The sequence below is a fragment of the Cervus elaphus genome, chromosome 21 (genome assembly GCF_910594005.1).
Source record: "Cervus elaphus chromosome 21, mCerEla1.1, whole genome shotgun sequence".
Taxonomy (NCBI): domain Eukaryota; kingdom Metazoa; phylum Chordata; class Mammalia; order Artiodactyla; family Cervidae; genus Cervus; species Cervus elaphus.
In genome coordinates this window covers 79,180,269-79,202,968 of record NC_057835.1, presented here as the reverse complement: position 1 = coordinate 79,202,968, position 22,700 = coordinate 79,180,269, and positions in this window count along the sequence as shown.

Here is a 22,700-nt window from a genome sequence, read left to right as displayed (position 1 = left end):
TGAAAAAGTGATATGAACTGTTACTGGCTATGATCTGAATGGCTGTCACTACAATGCTGCTGCTGCTGCTAAGTCACTTCAGTCGTGTCCGACTCTGTGTGACCCCATAGACGGCAGCCCACCAGGCTCCCCCGTCCCTGGGATTCTCCAGGCAAGAACACTGGAGTGGGTTGCCAGTTCCTTCTCCAATGCATGAAAGTGAAAAGTGAAAGTGAAGTCGCTCAGTCGTGTCCGACTCTTAGCGCCCCCTTGGACTGCAGCCCACCAGGGTCCTCCATCCGTGGGATTTCCCAGGCAAGGGTACTGGAGTGGGGTGCCATTGCCTTCTCCAGTCACTACACAGGAGCTACCAAAAAAAGAGTTTAAATTCAGGGAGACAGGGCTTGTGCAATCAATGTGTGGAAAGAGTCAGACACAAAACTTTTATTTGACCATGAAATTGTATTCTAAATTCTCCAGCTACCTCTTAAAAAGAAAACAATACAGTCTTTGGTCATCACATCAATCCTCTAAATCCAGATGAGCTTATGCAGTCAATCAGATGTCCAACAATTTTTTATCTCTAAAGTTTAAAAAAAAGATATCTAAAAAAATTCTTTATAGCTGTTAAATTTAATTTATTTAAGCAGTAGGAGGAAATGGCAACCCACTCCAGTGTTCTTGCCTGAAGAATCCCAGGGATGGGGGAGCCTGGTGGGCTGCCATCTATGGGGTCGCACAGAGTCGGACACGACTGAAGTGACTTAGCAGCAGCAAGTATAAATGCATATATACATATAAGTGGGTAAAAGCTACTGAACATGCTATTTTAATGACTGATTATAGCTACTCTTTTATTCTAGTAGAATTTCTTACTTTTGTGAACCAAAGCATTTGACTTACTATTTTACTGACGCTGCATTTGTGTAGTTTACTTTTCTATTTTTTTGACACTAAGAATTTATCTTTTATATGGATTTCCATGATTTCAGAAGTCAGAAGTTTAGGGAGCAAAAACTTTCAAGAAACTCACCATGAAGAATATTAAAAATATGTAGGACCTTATACCTTTTCAACAGTGTCTGGAAGGCGTACGTGATACAGAATATAATGGGTAAATAAAAGTTTGCGATTGATTATTGATAGACTCTTTCATGGTAGTCTTAGTATATTTTCTTTTTTTTGCCATTTATTAGTTATTTGTATTATGCTTATATGATCAAATGTTTTTAACGAATTGGAAATACATGTATCTTTTTATGGAAGAAATTACATCATCTGATTATTTTTTATCTATGCTTCCAACAAATCATTCACAATAAATATTTGCTAGCTAAATTTATTTTAGATTTAGAGCTGTGCATTCTTTGCCTATTCTACTTTAGCAATTCCTTCAAAAATAAGAAAATTCTATTTGTCAGTCACCAGATCCCACTATCAATGTTGAGCAATAATTTGAAGCAAACTGAATCCCAAAAAATAAAAATGTGTTGCCTAAATAAAAGCATTCCACAAGTTAAAGAAATTTTGATCACTTTATCTATAAACTATATCCAATAAAGGCTTGATGGGTAATTGTTATGAAAATAAAGACACTTTACAGTTTCTTTTTTCATATAAATAATCCATATGTCATCAAACAACAATTTTTGTTCTTTGCTTGGGAAGCTAAATGTTTAGGAACTATCCTAAACTTAAGCTGAACCCCTCAATTAAATATCTCTAAACAATGGCTGCAATTTCTTATTTATATTGTTATAAACAAAGGTTTATTCATTCTTTAAATTTTTTTACAAGTAATTTTAAGTTTTATCCAAGATCATGGATTTGGTGAACTTTTAAAATACGTGCTCTGTGTGTTTATCATTGCTTTTCTTAGCTATGAAGAATGTCTTCATTATCAATAGATTTATTCGTTTCTTTTTTCACTTTCTGGTTAAAAGTGTCTTCTCATATTTCCCAAAGCATAACGTATCAAGTTAGAGTTAGAAGGGCCAGTATTTCACCAGTCCATTTTAAGGTTCCACTTTTCTGTTTCTGATAGCCACGTGCCACTGATGTGTCTTCATTTCAGCACAAGTACAGGTATGTACACCAACACCTGTGTCTTCAACATTTCCTCTTCTAAGAGTAAATTATGCAATATGTGTTAAGTATAAACATCCTGCAAAAAGCCTCTGGTGTTACCAAAACTAAAAAAAAAAAAAATTATTCTTACCACTTCAAGTGATATTTTACATATGCAGTCCAAATTGATTGCAAATATAGCTGATGTTAAGGGGTACTAAATAGCAAGAGTAATTTAATTACAAGAAAATTCATATATATTCTTTCAGCAGAGCATACAGAACATTGAACCTGATTCTATGGTTATTGTAAGTTATTTTAAAAGTGAAGGCAGAGTATAATTTGCTTATTTTGAAAACAGAGGTCATCAAAATTCAAGATACAAAGAAATCATTTCAATGTCTGCAGTTCTTGAACTCACATCTAACATAAAATTATCAAACAATAATCAATAGGGTAAAATTGTCAAATGGCCTAAGTGATTTTGCTAGTGAATTTGAATGGAAAAAATGTTCCTAATGTACGTGGTTACTCCTCTTCTACCCTGCTTTCTCTCGGTTTCCTAGCTATCCCAAGCCCTCCGAATGTATCATGTTTATAAGCTAAAAATTGACTCACACGTACACAAACACACTCAGGTGAGAACAAACGAGACTCACACCTTTTAACTGAAGTCCTCTCATTATCCAGGTCTGTCTACATGTCTCCTCAGCTGTCACTCCCAACCGTCACTCTTGCCAAAGAAGCACTGAGTCCGACCCATAAAGACACCTTTATTAACGTGAAACATTGCGCGGCCACTGAAGAGTGCCGAGTAGGTAAAAATAAATCAAAAGGAAGTGAAGTGCTCTTACAATGCAGAGACTATGAGTCAATCAATAGTGAAAAGAACTCAATGAAGTACAACCAAAACCCGTTTTGAAAATACTGCTGTTCTGGTCTCCTTCTCTGTCTGATTCTACACTGACAAGAAACACAGTCTCTTCACATCCTTAGACCAGCTATATTCTCTTTGTACCTCTGTCATTAAATTGACAAATCGAACTTGTCCTCTGCCATGAAAGGTTACTCTGCACCCCAGCAGAATAGGATTGAATGGAAAGAAGCCCAGATTACTTTTATTGGAAATGTGTAATCAAAAACTTAAAATATTCTATTGTCTAACACCATAAATATGGATTAGCAGATACCCTCATAATAAAAGTAGGATAGTAAAATTTAAAATGCTAAAAAAAAGACAATACACAAGAAAACAAAACATTTGAAAAAAAATGTTTATAAAAAAGTAAAGCGATTATCTTATTACAAAGTTCCAGGTGGCTAAAGCAATGGTGAAATAAGAAAAAAAATGAGTATTTTTAAAAATCTCTGGTTTCAAAGATTAAAAGTATTGTCTTGGTTCACAAGAATAATTTTTCCACTCCCAACCCAATAGCATTTTTTTGAAAGAAGATTCTATGTGATGTGGGAGATGGTATCCTTCAAAATGCCATTGCAATAAAGAAAATTGTAAAATTTGTTTTCTATGAAATCTGATGTACATATGCCTCAAAGCAAACTAAGGGTGAAATGACAAAACTTCTCCAGTAGAGGCAAATCCATGAAGGTCAAAAGCATTATAATCTAAAAATTGAACTTATCTGAAGATTTGGCTCAATCCAGTCTTTAGATATCTCTCACATTTTATGTGTATATGTGTGTATTCATTTACATAAACACTCATCTATGTATATTCACTAATATTATGCATCTAGTATATATTAAAATATATGTTTTTGGATATATACATTGAAGTAGAAAGTACATATCTCAGCCAGATGATATGTTCTTTATCAAATGACTGATAAATTTTGCACACATCAGATGAGTGTGGGTTGATGCTTAGCATGTTACAATAAGATCTGAAGGGATACACAGGTGGGTTAAGCTCTTCTCCTACCTGTTCTCATGGTTTCAGTCCTTCTTCTGACACGTGGATATCCTTATTATCTACTTTTACATCCCATACAGAGTGAACTCAAAAACTTTAATTTCAGAAATCGGAACTTTGGCTTGTTCGTAATAAATGCTCATAAAATATGTGTGGGTTACTTAATCAGTGGGTGTTTTATGAATGTAATATCAAACAAACCCTGCTGAAAAAACATGAAAATTCATGGACAAAACACATATTAGGAGAGAAATAAGCAAAACAACATTCTTTTCCCTTGCCTTCCCAAATTAATTATATGATAGGATTCTCAAAATGCTTTAAAAACTTATAAAGTATTAGGAAATTCTATCTTTAAATTTTAGAAACTAAACACAAATCTGGTTTCCATCTATAAGACATTATGAAATAACTGGAAATCTTAGAGAAGCAGATGCCAGGAATAAAAGGAAACTTGTAGCCAAGAACCGTTGTAAATGGTGACGTTGGTAGGCACAGACTTAGAATTAGGTCTGTGTGGGATCTTCGTATTATTGTCACAGAAAAGAATAGAAAAATGGACTTCCACGTCTTCACTTGGAACTTGCTTTATAATATCTCTTCATGTTATTACAAGACTATGTTGCCTTAATGGCTTAATTGTGAACACTATCATTCATCATTTACAGTCCTTGAGTTGCAGCATGAGAGAAATCAATGTGCATGAAAGACGAGAATCATAAAAAATACAGTGATCACAGGCAATAAACTGTTAGGTGATAGATTACCTTCGTCCCACCTAGTCTTATCCTAGAACTATAAATAAGCACGCTAGTGAATAGCCTTTTTCCCTGCATTTTTATCCAACTAAAAAGAAGCAAGAAGTTGACACCATATTTTTAATCGTTTCTGGTTTATCTTTGGATGCTTGCATGAATGAGATTAACTATCTACCTTTCACATCATTGCTCATTTCTATTTACATTTGCCACTTTGAACTTATCCGCTCATTTACAATACCTTGACTATGTTTGCGTATACAGAGTCCTAGGACCTGAACAAAAATCAATAGGCCACTTGAGAAATTAAAGTAGGCAGGAAGTGTGTAAGAATTTAATGTGGATAGAAAAATTAGTTTGGCTATAGATTTTCCCTGACAAGGAGTCTCCATGAGAACAGAAATAGTAATCAGTTTTGTTCACCACTGTAAAGCCAGTGTGGCACTTAAAAAACACGATGCTGCTGCTGCTGCTGCTAAGTCACTTCAGCCGTGTCCGAATCTGTGCAACCCCATAGACGGCAGCCCACCAGGCTCCCCCGTCCCTGGGATTCTCCAGGCGAGAACACTGGAGTGGGTTGCCATTTCCTTCCCCCAAAATGCAATAGATACATACTGAATCAGCTTTGAGAGTCGCCAGCACAGTGTAGGAGGCTGAATCAGTCACAGAGTAGGGAAGCCAAACTCAAGAGAATGCATTAGACTCTTTTACAGTATATTTGGTCTTTGAATATTTGGGAGTGCGGAGAACAAATAATTTCATTGTGTTATGGGAAACGGGGCACTTCATTCTCAAGTCAAAAGCAAATCAAAAGCATATTCTGATGCGTTTCTTCTAAGGAAGCAGCTGATGGATATCTTCAGTGTTGCAGCAAACCAAATCACTGTACCAGCTGATGAGGAACAGCCTACAGCTCTATCCTGGCTTGCCAATTTTCTGGTGTGTCCTCCGAGCATGCGTAATGAGGAGTTCACGTAAATATGGAAGATAAGGCATTCCCTCACTATCAACCAATCCCTGCACTTAACCGGCTCATCCTGCTCTGAAGCATTTCCTGGCCAGAGGCTGAAATGTCAACAGATTTGCTAACTTTTCCTAGATTATATAAGGTAAACAGCAATCATTGTCAAGACATCAAATGCATATATTATACCATGTAGTATACTAAAAACACTGTTTTATATAATTTACATATGAAATCATAATGGTTTTGAGAGTTGCATATTAGAATCAACTTTATTACAATATGCCAAAATTTAAAATATCTATAATACAGAAAGCAAGGCACAGTTTTAAATTTCTGTCCCCCCCTTCTTTTTTTTTGGCAACTTCATTGCCAAAGAGGATTTCTTTAGGATTTATCCATTGTTATTGCATATCACAGGAGCCAGAATGGGCCCAATCCAAGTTTCATCTTCTTCAATGGGGCATACACATTAATGATAATAACTCATTAATCATTAAAAATGTGATTCTATACCTTAAGCCATATGATTTGAACCAAAGGGGAGTATTTTTACTCTTAGTCTATGCTATGACATGTTTACAATTTTAGATTTAGGTTTTTAACAGTTTTGTAATTTCTCTTTATCCTCTATTAATGGAATAATGCATTATGCAAGTATTGTAAATTCCTCTTCTCCTCACGTCATAGTCCTGGTGACTGTTTTAGGTAAACATCCAGATGTGGGGAGAAAAGAATATGACTCTTTCCTATGTCCTCCCATCAAGACTCACACTAAGGCAATATCCTCAGACCTGCCAGGAATAAAACAGTTTATTCAAATCAACATTAGTGAGACACTCTCCTTATGGACTTTGAGAGACATCAATTTAAAGTACAAGTACTAAACAATCAGTGCAAACTTGAACAATTTATTTTGCTGTTGTAAGATCTGAATTCAAAAGTCTTAAGAATAACATTAGTATTTAAAAATATTACAGAAATCATATAATACAATGCATGACACACCACCAGTAAATATTAGCTATTACTCCTTATATTCATCAAATAGTTAAGTGATATTTTGACAAAGCAACAGTGATAAAGAGGGAACAAAATCTCCACCTTCATGGAACTGAGTTCAGATCACAGTATACATTAAGTAACTATGTGACTTTGAATAAGTTATTGTCCCAACAGTTGATGCAAATTTTACCTATTATACACTCCTTTCATCTTTTTGTTTTCTTCATATAGTTCATTACCATTGAAAAACAGGAACACTGGCGGTCTTATTTATTATCACATATCCAACACAGATTCAGTGAATGGTGCAGTGTTATAACTCAATAAATATTTTCCTTAAATAATCAATGAACTTAGCTCACTTATGTTTCAACTTCTTAATCTCAATATTGGAGTAAAAATATTACATATCTTATAAGAATGTTGAGAATATTAAAGACACAACAGGTAAAGAGATTTAGAATGATGTCTTGGATAGCACGATGACTTTATGAAATAATGGTGATTGTTGTTTGCTTTTTGCATTAATTTTTTCCCTTGAATGTTCAGTCACTGGTTTATTAAGTTATATATATATATATGAGATAAAAGAAATCATTAACTTTAGAGATGTGAAAACTAAAGTGTTACTCTAAAAATGTGAAGTCAACAAATAGAAAACATTAATTTACTACTGAAATCTTTAAAGACAACATATGCTACATTGTCCATGATATCATTGGACATTAGCCTCCTGCACTGTTTAATCATCTTGCAAATCTCACACACCACCCTGTCTCCTGCACTCTAGTCCTTAATCTATATATGTTTATTCAGCGGCTCTTTCCACTTGGCTTCCTGCCACTACTCAATATGAGCTCACCTGAAATATTATTTTAGTCCAACAATTCTTTCAAACCATTCTCAGATAAGTTCGTTTGAAATCCTTCAATCAACTTCACGCCTAAACTAATTTTTTCTCCTTTTGTCATTCACAAGACTTACAAATTTTAATTCTTGAAAGGGTTAAGTCGCTAAGGCCTGTCCAGCTTTCGTGACCTCTTGGAAAGCAGCACGCCAGGCTCTCCTGTCCTCCACTGTCCTGTGGCTTGTTCAGATTCATGTCCAGTGAGTCTGTGATGCTATCTAACCATTTCATCCTCACTTATCCCCTTCTCGTTCTGCCTTCAATCTTTCCCAGCCAGCATCAGGGTCTTTTCCAATGAGTCAGTCCTTCACCCCATGTGACCAAAGTATTGGAGCTTCAGCTTCAGCATCAGTCCTTTCAATGAATACTCAAAATTGATTTTCTTTAGGACTGACTGGTTTGATCTCCTTGCAGTCCAAGGAACCCTCAAGAGTCTTTCCAACACCACAGTTCAAAAGCATCAATTCTTTGGTGCTCAGCTTTCTTTATGGTCCAATTCTGACATCCATACATGACTACTAAAAAAACCATAGCTTTGACTAGATGGACCTTTCTTGGTGAAGTAATGTCTTTGCTTTTTAATATGCTGTCTAGGTTGGTCATAGCCTTTCTTCAAAGGAACAAGCATCTTTTAATTTCATGTCTGCAGTCAGCATCTGCAGTGATTTTGGAGACCAAGAAAATAGTCTGTCACTGATTCCACGGTTTCCTCATCTATTTGCCATGAATTGATGGGACCAGATGCCATGTGGTTCTTCAGTTCCTCTTAGCTTTCTGTCATAAGGGTGGTGTCATTTGCATATCTGAGATTATTGATATTTCTCTGAGCAATCTTGATTTCAGCTTGTGCTTCATCCAGCCTGGCATTTCATATGATGTACTCTGCATATAAGTTAAATAAGCAGGGTGACAATATACAACCTTGACGTGCTCCTTTCCCTATTTGGAACCAGTCTGTTGTTCCAGGTCCAGTTCTAACTGTTGCTTCTTGATCTGCATACAGGTTTCTCGAGAGGCAGAGCAGGTGGTCTGGTCTTTCCATCTCTTTTAGAATTTTCCAGTTTGTTGTGATCCATGCAGTCAAAGGCTTTGGTGTAGTCAATAAAGCAGAGATGGATGTTTTTCTGGAATTCTCTTGTTTCTCTATTATCCAACAGATGTTGGCAATTTGATCTCTGGTTCTTCTGCCTTTTCTAAATTCAACTCGAGCATCTGGAAGTTCTTGGTTCATATACTGTCGAAGCCTGTCTTGGAGAATTTTGAGCGTTACTTTGCTTGCATGTGAGATGAGTGCAATTGTGTGGTAGTTTGTTGGAAGGAAAATTGACCTTTTCCAGTCCTGTGGCCAATGCTGAGTTTTCCAAATTTCCTGACATTGAGTGCAGTATCATCTTTTAGGATTTGAAATACCTTAGCTGGAATTCCATCACCTCCTCTAGCTTTGTTCATAGTGATGCTTCCTAAGGCCCATTTGACTTCGCATTCCAGGATGTCTGGCTCCAGGTGAGTGATCACACCATCGTGATCCTTGTGGTTGCACAGAGATAAATCTCCTTGGCTGTTATTCTTGCGCCTTTGTGTCTTAAGCATCTCATAGTGATATCTCCTCTATCTGGAACCACAATAAACCTATTACATCATCTCACCTGATTATCATCTTTCAAAAAGACCTCCATGTCCAGCCCACAGAAAGATGTTTATTGTATCCACTCACTTCTCTACAGAACCACTAGAGGAAAATTTCCCATACCTTTAATTAATTTTCCCAGAAAATTTTCAAAATTCAAAGACCTGGGTCCTACCAAGATGATTTTTTATTTATTACACAGACGACCCCAAACAAATTGGAAGTTATAAAAGCAACAATCGGTTAGCATTACTGGTTTGGCTAGTTAACTTTTTAATATAAATCATATAAAACATATCTTCATGTAGTCCAGGAGATCAAGCATCACTTTATGTCATGTTGCAGTTTTCATTTCATTTTCTGTTAATAAAACTGCAGGATGATTTTTTTTAATATTCTATGAACACATACTTGTTTAACATAAATGAAAGAACAAATGAAAATTTTTTTTCATTTTTAGCCTAAAGTTTAGCTATTGAGATCAAGGTTTTTAAAACTACATGTGTGTGGCCTTGATTTCTTCAGCATCAACAAAAATATAAACATTCTTTGCTTTGTATTGATCATGTTTCCTTGAAAAATTCAAAAGAAATATGCAAATAAAAACTTGGAGAAATTCATACAATGCATGGTGAGGCAGGATATCTTTTTCTTTCAACATCACTTTAGAACATTACCCATTGTCAGTAGCTATATTGAAAAAAGCATTTTAATTGTGGAAGTTTATACCAAGCTTAGGAGATAAAACATGGTATATTATTTAACGTTGACACAATTATGAGCTAGAATCAATTTTTTGAAAAATAATACATTGATTACTTCACCAAAATCAAAGAACGTGCAGCTGCAAGAAATATAATTAAAATTTGATAGAGTTATTGATAACAGCTGAGGTTTTGTTCTACTTTTCACTATGAATTATTAGTCTTATGCTTTACATTCATCATATCATGATCCCAGTAGCTACATTTTTGGAAAAGCCAATATTTAATTTTTGCTGTTTAGTCAGTCATTAAGTAGTCAGAATTTATTTGGTGTTAATGAACAACTGTTTATTCTAAGAAACATAGTCCAAGTATCTGGTAAACATCCTTATTTTCAAATATATTTGAATTATTAATTAAGCATCCTACACTTAGGAAAAAGCAACTGTTCCCTTTAAAAATATGCCTTTTTAGAATGACATTTAATTTCGAGACTTCTAGAGAAGGTTTCTGTAAGTTTAGCTGGTTTCAGAGTGTTGTTCAACTTCAGGGATTGTTTTCACTGACTGCTTTTTAAAATCCATTTTATTTTTTTGTGCATATGTCTATATTATTCTGTTTATTTGTATCTTCAGATTTTGAGTTGAAAATTCAATATTTTAAATAATATAACATGAAAATTCCCAAAACAAAATTCACACCCTTCCCCCCACCACAGAATTTGTTATTGGTGCTATTTTTGTTGGTGTTTCTTGTTGGTTTAGTGACTCTGTTGAACCAATTCTGTAAAATCAGTATTTTTTCTTATGATGAGCGGCCACTAAAGTCCCTGCTCAGTTAGTTAGTAGTTGGATAATATTTGGGTAAAGGGGGCCAGCATGGCACAGTTGAGCTCACTTCCTCTCATGGACACACCTAAACTACAGTTATTTACAAAGTAACTATCAACGAGAAAAATCTAACAACTTGCAGAAAAGATCTTCTATAACCAAAGATATACAAAAGGAACCACCATGAGTTTCTGTTGAGGAAAGGAGATAAGATACAGTCAGGACCATTACCCCTGGACGAAGGACCAACTATTAGGAGGACAATTACAGTCAGAGATTCTCCCCCAGCAGTGAGGGGTCTGAGCCCCACACATGACTCCCAGCCTGGGGGTTCTGCACCAGGAAGACCAACCCCAACAAAGTTTGGTTTTGAAGACAGGAGTAGCTTATTTTAGAAAGAGATAGAGGGCTGTGGCGAGTAGAGATTCCACCATTAAAGGGTACGCATAATATCTAACACCCTGAGACCCAAGACAGAAGCAGTGATTTGAAAGGACTCTCTGCCAGACCCACTTGCTCATCTTGGAGAGGGAGTTTCCTGGAGAGGCAGGCGCCAACTCGAGTTCACCCTGCAGACACAGACTCTCGTGGGAACCGTTTTGGGGGAGTATTCTACAATGAGGCCACAGTGCTGGCAGCTACAGTCTTCAAAAAGCATGTTGTTCAGTCACCCAGTCATATCCAACTCTTGGTGACCCCGGGGACTGCCTTACCATCCCCCAGAGTTCACCCAAGTTCATGTCCATTGCATCAGTGATGCCATCCAACCATCTCACCCTCTGTCGTCCTCTTCTCCTCCTGCCTTCAGTCTTTCCCAGCATCAGGGTCATTGCCAATGAGTCAGCTGTTTGCATCAAGTGACCAAAGTATTGGAGCTTCAGCTTCAGTATCAATACTTCCAATGAGTATTCAGGGTTGATTTCCTTTAAGAGTGACAGGTTTGATCTCCTTGTTGTCCAAGGGACTCTCAAGAGTCTTCTCCAGCACCACCATTCTAAAGCATCAATTCTTCAGTGCTCAGCCTTCTTTATGGTCCAGCTTTCACAGCTATGTGTGACTACTGAAAGATCATAGCCTTGACTACATGGACTTCTGTTGGTAAAGTGATGTCTTTGCTTTTTAACACATTGTCTAAGTTTGTCATAGTTTTCCTGCCAAGAAGCAATCATCTTCTGATTTCAAGGCTGAGGTCATCATCCGCAGTGATTTTTGAGCCCAAGAAGGGGAGGTCTGTCACTGCTTTCCCCTTTACCCCTTCTATTTGCCATTAAGTGATGGAACTTGAGGCAATGATTTTAGTTTTTTAATATTTAGCTTCAAGCTGGCCTTTTTACTCTTCTCCTTCACCCTCATCAAGAGGTTCTTTATTTTCTCCTTGCTTTCTGCCATTAGAGTGGTATCATCCACGTATCTGAGGTTGTTGATATTTCTCCTGCTAACTTGATTCCATCTTGTAACACATTCAGCCTGGCATTTCTCATGATGTGCTCTGCATATAATTTAAATAAACAGGGTGACAATAAACAGCCTTGCCATACATCTTTCTCAGTTTGGAACCAGTCCATTGTTCCATGTACGGTTCTAACTGTTGCTTCTTGACCAGCGTAGAGGTTTATCAGCAGACAGGTAAGATGGTCTCGTATTCCCATCTCTTTAAGATGATGCTATCGAAGTGCTGTACTCAATATGTCAGCAAATCTGGAAAACCCAGGAGTGGCCACAAGACTGGAAAAGGTCAATCTTCATCCCAATTCCCAAGAAGGGCAGTATGAATAAATGTTCAAATCACCAGACAGTTGCACTCATCTCCCATGCTAGGAAGTTTATGCTTAAAAATCCTGCATGCTAGGCTTCAATATTATGTGAACTGAGAATTTCCAGATATCCAAGCTGAGTTTAGAAAAGGTAGAGGAACCAGAGATCAAATTGCCAACATTGGTTTAATCATAGAGAAAGCAAGGGAATTCTAGAAAAACATCTACCTCAGTTTCATCAAATATTATAGAACTGGCTCAAAAGCAGATGCATAGATAAATGGAATAGGCTAGGGAGGGCAGTAATGAGCCCATACTTGAATGAGCATTTATTCTATGACAAAGGAGGCATAAATGTACCATGGGAAAAAGTCTTCTTCCTGTTTTTGCTTTTTTTAAATATATAAATGATGTTGGGAAATGGGAATAACACATGCAAAAGAATCAGACTGGATTACTCTCTCACATCACACATCTAATTCTAAATAAATTCAATTGGATTAAAAAACTTAAGTGTAATATTTAGAACCATAAAACTTGTAGGAGAAACCATAATCTGTATTCTTTATAACATTGATCTTAGTAGTATTTTTTTGATTCTATCTCCTTAGCTGAGAAGAAAAGTTAAAATTTTTTAAATGGGAATACATCAGACTAACAACTTTTGCACAGCTAAGGAAACTATCAACAAAACCAAAAGGCCACCTATTAATGGTGGTTTAATCGCCAAGTCCTGTTTGACTTGCAACTCCATGGACTGTAGTCCGCCAGGCTCCTTTTTCCGTGGGATTCTCCAGGCAAGAATACTGGAGTGGGTTGCTGTGCCCTTCTCCAGGGGGTCTTCCTGACCCAGGGATTGAACCTGGGTCTCCTGCATTGCCAGCAGATTCTTTACCACCTGAGCTACAAGGCTGAGCTCCCTATTAAATAGGAGAAGATATTTGCAAAGGGTGTATCTGATAAGGGGTTAATAACCAATGTATGAAAAGAAGTCATACAACTCAACATCAAAAACTGAACAACCCAATTAAAATGTGGGAAGAGAATGAGAAACAGACATTTTTTTTCAGTGAAGACATACAGATGATTAATAGGCACACCAAAAGACACCAAATATCACTAATCATCAGGAAATGCAAATAAAATTTCCAGTAAGAAATCATCTCACACCTGTCAGAATGGCTATATCAGAAAGATAATAAACAGCACAGGTTGGTGAGGATGTGGAGAAAAGGGAACCCTCATACACTGTTGGTGGGAATGTAACAGTGCAGACACTGTGGAAAACACTATGGTGATTTCTCAAATTTTAAAAAATAGAACTATCATATGATCTAGCAATGCCACTATGATAATAAGTCAAAGACAAATATTGCATGGTTCCACTTATATATGGAACCTGAAAAACAAAACAAATGAGCAAAGATAGCAAAACTGTAACAGACTCATATATACAGAGAATAAAAAGGTGCTTGCCTGAGGAAATAGGGGTGGGGAGAAGAGATACATAGGTAAGGGTATTGAGGCACAATCATTTGGTTGCAAAACAAATGAGTCACAGGTATGGAATGTACAGTGCAGAGAATATAGTCAATCATTATGGAATATCTTTGTGGGTTTGCAGACTGTAACTTGACTTAGGAACATTTCAAATATATAGAAATATTGAATCATTGTGTTTTATACCAGGAATGAATATATTGTTATAGGTCAGTTATACTTCAAAAACAAGCAAACTCATAAGAAAAATAGATCAAAATTGTGGTTTCCAGTGGTGGGGGTTAAGAGGGGAGAGTTGCATGAAGGCAGTCAAAGAATACAGACTTCCCGTTATAAGATAAATGTTTTAGTGATTTAATATACAATGTGGTAAATATAATTAGCACTGGTATATATTATACATAAAAGTCAAGAGAGTAAATCCTAAGAGCTCTCATCACAAGGCAAATAATTCTCTACTCCTTTAATGCTGGATCTATATGCCATGATGGATGTTCACTACTTACTGGGATAATTTTTTTTTTCATGATGTATGTAAGTAAATCATTATGCAGTATACCTTAAACTTATACAGTGCTTTATGTCAAATATATCTCAATAAGAATAGTGGAAAAATACGATGCAACAGATACGTCCTTAAATTCCTTGAAGCAATACCTCCTACTTTTTGCCTAGTGTTCCTCGGTGCTGATGCAAAGCTCCACTGCTCTGGCAGCTACCGCTGGGACTTAGACTTCATTTTCTGCTTGCACAGAGCATTGGTATCAACCAGAAGGAAAATATGAGGACTCCTTGATCATGAACACAGGCCTGAATGTATGAACCGGCTTCTGGGTCTTCAGAAATATAGCGGAGCTTTTCAGAACCCTGTGGACATTTTTCTCCACAGATTTTCGGGTTTTTGGCAGTCCTTTTATTTGGCCCAATTGGTATTAATGCAACAGGTGCCTCTGTAAAGCTTTAGGGAAGTGTCTGTCCTCACTGAGTAAGATTTCAGTTAGGCAAAACAAAGACAAGTGCTATGAGTGGGGTTTTTCATGAGAGTTGCCAGATGGGTAAGATTATGACCATTTTCCAAGAATGGGATGTTTTGGGCTGCTCCAAAGCCGTCTGGCTCTGCCGGTGGCTGCTAGCTGCTGGCGTTCACTGAGATTGTATAGGTGCTGACTTTCAAGAGCTCAGGCATGTTAAACATCACAAAACTCACTTTCAGTCAGATTTAGCCATTTTTGTTGAATAAATTCTCTTATAGTTTTTGTAAGCCATTGGTCAATGTCCAGAGTTCTGAACATGTTGATAAAAAAAAAGAAAAACGGACAAACAAATTAAAAGCTTTCCAGTGCTTCTTACTTTATGAAGTAGAGGATTTTAGATCATTCCTGCTCCAACCATAAGTGCTTCTCTCACTATTACGTTTTTTGATTTGTGAGTTTTCTTTTTATTTAGGAGTAACCTGGTGTGCTGCAATTCATGGAGTTACCAAGAGTCAGACACGGCCGAGCAAATAAGAACAACAGTAGATTTTAATTAGCATTAGGAAGCCCTGGTGTGATATAAAAAATTAATATACAGAATATGTTCTTCATCTCACTTTAATCATTGTTTCTTTGATTTTAATTCATGAGCAAAATACTAAAAACTATGGACGGTGGCTATTGGGTTATAAGAAGTTCTGATGTTGAAAAAATGGAAAGTTCATGGAGCTACAGGGAGTATCTTACCAAAGGACATTTTTGCAGCTAGAAATGATTAAATGATAGCAGTTCAAGGAGGCAAAAATATTCTGAACATTCACTCTAACCTCATTAAAAAAAAAAACAAAAAAACAAAAAAAAAAAACATCTGTTCCATGGCCAAAATCTATAGTCATCAGCTTCCACATTTTTGAGAAACCGAATATCCTGAACTCTGCTTCTATTTCTGTGCCCTGACTTTTCACGGACAGCACTGATTTCACTGACTGTTTAGTGACTTGCTCCTCAGCTCTCTTTGTTTGGAAATGGAATCCTGCACCTGCTACTCAGAAGAACAGCAGAGTGATGGGTCATTCGGGCCTTCTTTCTCCCGTGCATGTATAACCTCTTTCAGCATTTCCTCTCTTTTCAATGATGGTGAAAATGAACCATGCTCCTGCTTACCACGTTACTTACACAGTTAAAGCTCTGACAGGTTGCCTTATCACAAGACTGAGAAAGAGAAGAGATATTAAGAGAGCTGATATTTCTATTGTCATATAGCAGAATATTAGGACTTGACAGGCATCACCTCATTTAGCTATCACAGCTGCTATATGCATTGGCCTAAACTGGCCCCATATTCTAGTTGCAGCACTGAAACTCAAGATTTTTCAGCTAATTAGTGACAGACAGAAAAAATCAAACACACTTTTGCATGAATCTAGCCTACGCTCTTTCCAAGAGTTTCCCATTTTCCCTCCTCCCTTTCCTCTTAGCAGACATGCTCTCCACCAGGAAAAGATTCCTCTGTTCACTCACTGGGTTGGGGGTGGGGGAAACAACTAACCAGCTTAATTTTTAGGCAGCTGATCTCTTAAGTAATTAACACAAGTAACTTGTATAGACTTTCATCATCACTCTTTCCTGTAATCCCAAACGGGCATGTCCAGTGTGAAAAACTGAGTGGAAGCTGAGTCTTCTTGATTTTTGCAAAAGATTTTATATTTCCCATCACTTCTTGCCAACTTGGGTTCTTAAATGATGCTGTGGGTGACACTGACGTTAATATAGTGTTTTGTCATCTCAGATTATTCTGGGAAGCAGTTTTCTCTATTCACACTTCTTCGCTGTGTCTAAAGTGGGCACAAGTTCATTTTCCAGCAAACAATACATCCTTAACACAAGGAAATTATGCAAAACAGCCCTTAGTTATGATATCTGCCATAGCCCAAATGGAATATATTTTACCAAAGTAGATTATATATAATATGCATAAAATACATATTTATCTATTTTATTTCTTTTATACTTATGGTTTTTTCATAGCTATGTATTTTACATGTATATGTTTACATTATGTTAGACATTGTTAATTTTAGCTAAATTTATTAGAAAATAAAGTAAAATGAAAACTGAATTGCTCCATTTCAGGTTTATGTTGCTTCACAACAAAAGGTTTAAGCTAAAGAAGGAAATCTGTAAAAGTAGAACAATGTAAAGAGTTTTATGAAGTGGATTCATTTTGCAATTTAATAAAGCATATTTCTTTTCAAAATAACAGAAAATGGTCAACATATTTAGACATCACTTCTTTTAATCATACCAGTTTAGTTATTTCAGATAGGTTAATATTTCAAAATCTAAAATTTATGTTATTTGTATTGTGAGCTCCCAAAAAAATGGCCACAATTTAGTATTTGGACTGCATTTACTGTGACTCCAGTTTTAGGTAAATCTTTATCTGTATTCTTTGAACCCTTCCCCCAACAATAACTTCATTTACATATGTCAATCACCACCAAATATTCCCTCAGGCTGTCCATTCGCAATTAATCTGCCCCTTCAGCCCCACACTCTCAGCCAGGGTTCTGATGTCCTTTCCTCTGTTTGATTTGCCGGTGCAAGACTTTGACATATGCAATCATGTTTTTTTGAGACTGACTTCATTTTATTTTTACTTGGAATGTGACTGTTATGGGCGCTGAGGTGATTTTGGCCGCAGGACAGCGGGGCTCAGCTGTGAGAACACACCCCTTCCCTCCTGAGTCACTCAGCGGTGTGCCATTGTGTCACGTTGCTGGTCTTCAGTTTCCAAGTCGTGTCTGACTCTCTGTGACCCCAAGGACTTTAGCACGCCAGGACTCCCTGACCTTCACGGTCTCCCAGAATTTGCCCAAGTTAATTTCCCCTGAATTGGTGATGCCATCCAGCCATCTCATCCTCTGTCGTCCCCTTCTCCTCCTGCCCCCAATCCTTCCCAGCATCAGGGTCTTTTCCAATGAGTCAGCTCTTCGCATCAGGTGGTCAAAGGATAGGAGTTTCAGCTTCAGCGTCAGTCCTTCCAATGAACACCCAGGACTGATCTCCTTGAGGATGGACTGGTTGGATCTCCTTGCAGTCGAAGGGACTCTCAAGAGTCTTCTCCAACTTCACGGTTCAAAAGCATAAGTTCTTTGCCTCTCAGCCTTCTTTATGGTCCAACTCTCACATCCATACATGACCACTGGAAAAACCATAGCTTTGACTTTATGGGCCTTTGCAGGCAAAGTGATATCTTCGCTTTTTAAAGTCTGTCTAGGTTGGTCATAGTTGTCTTGCCAAGAAGCAATCGTCCTCTAATTCCATGACTGCAGTCACCATCCGCAGTGATTTTAAAGCTCGAAATGTGTTCCTGCTTCCACCTTTTCCCCTTCTATTTGCCACAAAGTGATGAAACCAGATGCCAAGATCTTAGATTTTGAAATATTGAGTTTTAGGCTAGCTTTTTCACACTCCTCTTTCACCCACATCAAGAGTTTCTTAGGTTCCTCTTCACTTTCTGCCATTAAGGTGGTATCCTCTGCTTATGTGAGGTTGTTGATATTTCTCCTGGCAATCTTGATTCCAGCTTGTAACTCAACCAGCCCGGCATTTCACACTGTATACTCTGCATATAAAGTTAAATAAACAGTGATAATATACAGCCTTGTCACACTCCTTTCACTTCAGTTTTGAACTAGCTAGTTGTTTCATACAAGGTTCTAGCTGTTGCTTCTTGACCCGTATACAGGTTTCTCAGAAGACAAGTGATATGGTCTATATTCACTTCAACTTTAAGAGTTTTCCACAGTTTGTTATGGTCTGCACAAAGACTTTAACATAGTCAATGAAGCAGAGGTAGATATTTTTCTGGAATTCCCTTGCTTTTTCTATGATCCGGAGAATGTTGATAATTTGATCTCTGGTTCCTCTGCATTTTCTAAACCCATACTGAACATTTGGAAGTTCTCGGTTCATGTACTGTTGAAGCCTTGCTTGAAGGATCTGGAGCATAACCTTCCTAGCCTGGGAGATGACTGTAATCAACTGGTAGTTTGAGCATTCTTTAGTACTGCCCTTCTTAGAAATTGAGATGAAGATTGAACTTTTCCAGTCCTGTGGCCACTGCTGGGTTTTCTGAACTTGCTGGCATATTTAGTACAGCACTCTAATAGCATCATCTTTTAGGATTTTACATTACTCTGCTGGAATTTCATCACTTCCATTAACTTTGCTGGCATCAGTGCTTCCGAAGGTCCACTTGACTTCACACTCCAGGATTTCTGGCACTGGGTGAGTGACCACACCATTGTGGCTATCTGACTCATTAAAATCTTTTCTGAACTGTTCTGTGTATCCATGCCATCTACTCTTGATCTCTCCTGCTTCTATTAGGTTTTTACTGTTTCGGTCCTTTATTGTGCCCATCTTTGAGTAAAATGTTCCTTTGATATTTCCAATTATCTTGAAGAAATCTCTAGTCTTTCCCTTTCTGTTGTTTTCCTCTATTTCTTTGCATTGTTCATTGAAGAAGGCCTCTCGTCTCTCCTTGCTATTCTCTGGAACTCTGCATTCAGTAGGATATACCTTTCCCTTTCTCCCTTGCTTTTCATCTCTCTTCCTTCCTCACCTATTTGCAAAGCTTCCTTGCACAAAATTTTGTCTTCTTGCATTTCTGTTTCTTTAGGATGGTTTTGTTCGCAGCCTCCTGTACAATTACAAACCGCTGTCCATAGTTTTTTCAGGCACTCTGTTTACTAGATCCAATCCCTTGAATCTATTTTTCACTTCCACCTTATAATCATAGGGAATTTCATTTTGGTCATACCTGAGTGGCCCTTCTCCACTTTCTTTGGTTTGAGCCTGAATTTTGCTATAAGGAGTTGATCTGAGCCAGTCACCTCCAGTTCTTGTTTCTGCTAACTTTATATAGTTCTCTGTCTTTAGCTACAAAGAATGTAATCAGTCTGATTTTGCTATTGACCATTTAGTGATGCCCATGTATAAAGCTGTATTTTGTGTTGTTGAAAAAGGATATTTACTATGACTAGAGAGTTCTCTTGGCAGAATTCTGTTAGCGTCTGCCCTGCTTCATTTTATATTCCAAGGCCAAACTTGCCTGTTACTCCAGGTATCTCTTGACTACCTACTTTTTCATTCCAATCCCTTATGGTGAATAGGACACCTTATTTTGGTGTTAGTTCCATGAGGTCTTATAGGTCTTCATAGAACTCATCAACTTCAGGTTTTCTGCATCAGTGGTTGGGGCATGCACTTGGTTTACTATGATGTTGAGCAGTTTGCCTTGGAGATAAAATGAGACCATTCTGTCATTTTTGAGGTTGCAAGCCTTGCAGTTAGGACTCCTTTGTTGATTATGAGGGCTACTCCATAACAGATTCTTGCCCACAGTAGTCAACATAATGGTCATCTGAATTAAATTCACCCCTTTTCATCCATTTGAGTTCACTGATTCTTTAGATGTTGATGCATACTCTTGCCATCTCTGTTTGACCACTTCCAATTTACCTTGACTCACAGACCTGATGTTCCAGGTTCCTATGCAGCACTGTTCTTTACAGCACTGGACTTTACTTTTATCCGCAGACACATTCACAACCAACATTGCTTCCACTTTGGCCCAGCCCCTTCGTTTTTTCTGGAGTTATTAGTAATAGCCCTCTCTTCTTCCCCAGTAGCATATTGGACACCTTCTGACCTGGGAAGCTCATCTTTTGGGGTCATATCTTTTTGTGTCTTTATATAGTTCATGGGGTTATCACAGCAAGAATACTGGAGTTGTTTTTCGTTCCCTCTTCCAATGGATCATATTTTGTCAGAACTCCCCACTATGACCTGTCCATCTTGGTTGGCCCATCATGGCATGGTTCATAGCTTCACTGAATTATTCAAGACTCTTCACCACAAAGCAGTGATCCATGAAGGGGTTAAAATATCATACTTTTGTGATTTTAATGGTTTTGGATCAGATGTAAAAACAATGTGAGAAATATCATCAAAACTGACTATTTCAATCCACGAATTTATTTTTTTGGGCTCCAAAATCAATGCAGATGGTTACTGCAGCCATGAAATTAAAAGACAGTTGCTCCTTGGAAGAAAAGCTATGACCAACCTAGACAGCATATCAAAAAGCAGAGACATTACTTTACTAACAAATGTCTGTCTAGTCAAAGCTATGGTTTTTCCAGTAGTCATGTACGGATGTGAGAGTTGGACTATATAAAGAAAACTGAGCTCTGAAGAATTGATGCTTTTGAGCTGTGGTGTTGGAGAAGACTCTTAAGAGTCGCTTGGACTGCAGGGAAATCCACCCAGTCATTCCTGAAGGAAATCAGTTCTGAATGTTCTTTGGAAGGACTGAAGCTGAAGCTGAAACTCCAGTACTTTGGCCACCTGATGTGAAGAACTGACTCCTTGGAAAAAACCCTGATGCTGGGAAGGATTAAAGGCAGAAGGAGAAGGGGACAACAGAGGAGGAGATGATTGGATGGCATCACTGACTCAATGGACATGAGTTTGAGTAGGCTCCAGGAGCTGGTGATGGACAGGTGCAGTTGGTGATGGACAGATGGATGGCATGCTACAGTCCACAGGTTGCAGAGAGTTGGACACAATTGAGCAACTGAACTGAACTGAACTGAATCCGTGAACATAATATAATCTCTCTATGTATTTGGATTTTTAATGCCTTTCAGCTTTGTTAGGCAATTTTCAGTGCAGAATTTTTCCTAAAAGAACTTTGAATTTCACTGTTAGTATTTTATAAATTGTGATGTTATTTTAAAAGTATTGGTTTTCACCAGATCTGAAAGAGACACGTGCACCCCAATGTTCATCGCAGCACTGTTTATAATAGCCAGGACATGGAAGCAGTCTAGATGCCCATCAGCAAACGAATGGATAAGGAAGCTGTGGTACATATACACCATGGAATATTACTCAGCCATTAAAAAGAATTCGTTTGAATCAGTTCTAATGAGATGGATGAAACTGGAGCCCATTATACAGAGTGAAGTAAGCCAGAAAGATAAAGAACATTACAGCATACTAACACATATATATGGAATTTAGAAAGATGGTAATGATAACCCTATGTGCAAAACAGAAAAAGAGACACAGATGTACAGAACAGACTTTTGGACTCTGTGGGAGAAGGTGAGGGTGGGATGTTTCGAAAGAACAGCATTATATTATCTAGGGTGAAACAGATCACCAGCCCAGGCTGGATGCATGAGACAAGTGCTCGGGCCTGGTGCACTGGGAAGACCCAGAGGGATCGGGTAGAGAGGGAGGTGGGAAGGGGGATCGGGATGGGGAATACATGTAAATCCATGGCTGATTCATGTCAATGTATGATAAAAACCACTACAATATTATAAAGTAATTAGTCTCTAACTAATAAAAATAAATGGAAAAAAAAAGAAAAAAAATAAAAGTATTGGTTTTCAATTACAATTACGAAATGGAAAAAAAAAAAAAGCAACAACAGCATTTAATCTCTGAAATAGATAAATCCTATTTAAAACTCTAGCTTTTCTAGTTACTATTTTTTTTTAACCTTGAAGGAGAATCTTAAATAATTTGTTTCTTCACCCACAAAATAATGGAAAATTATGTACTTGAAATATTCATTTTACATTTTTAATCATTTAATAATCCCCAAATTTGGATTTGAAT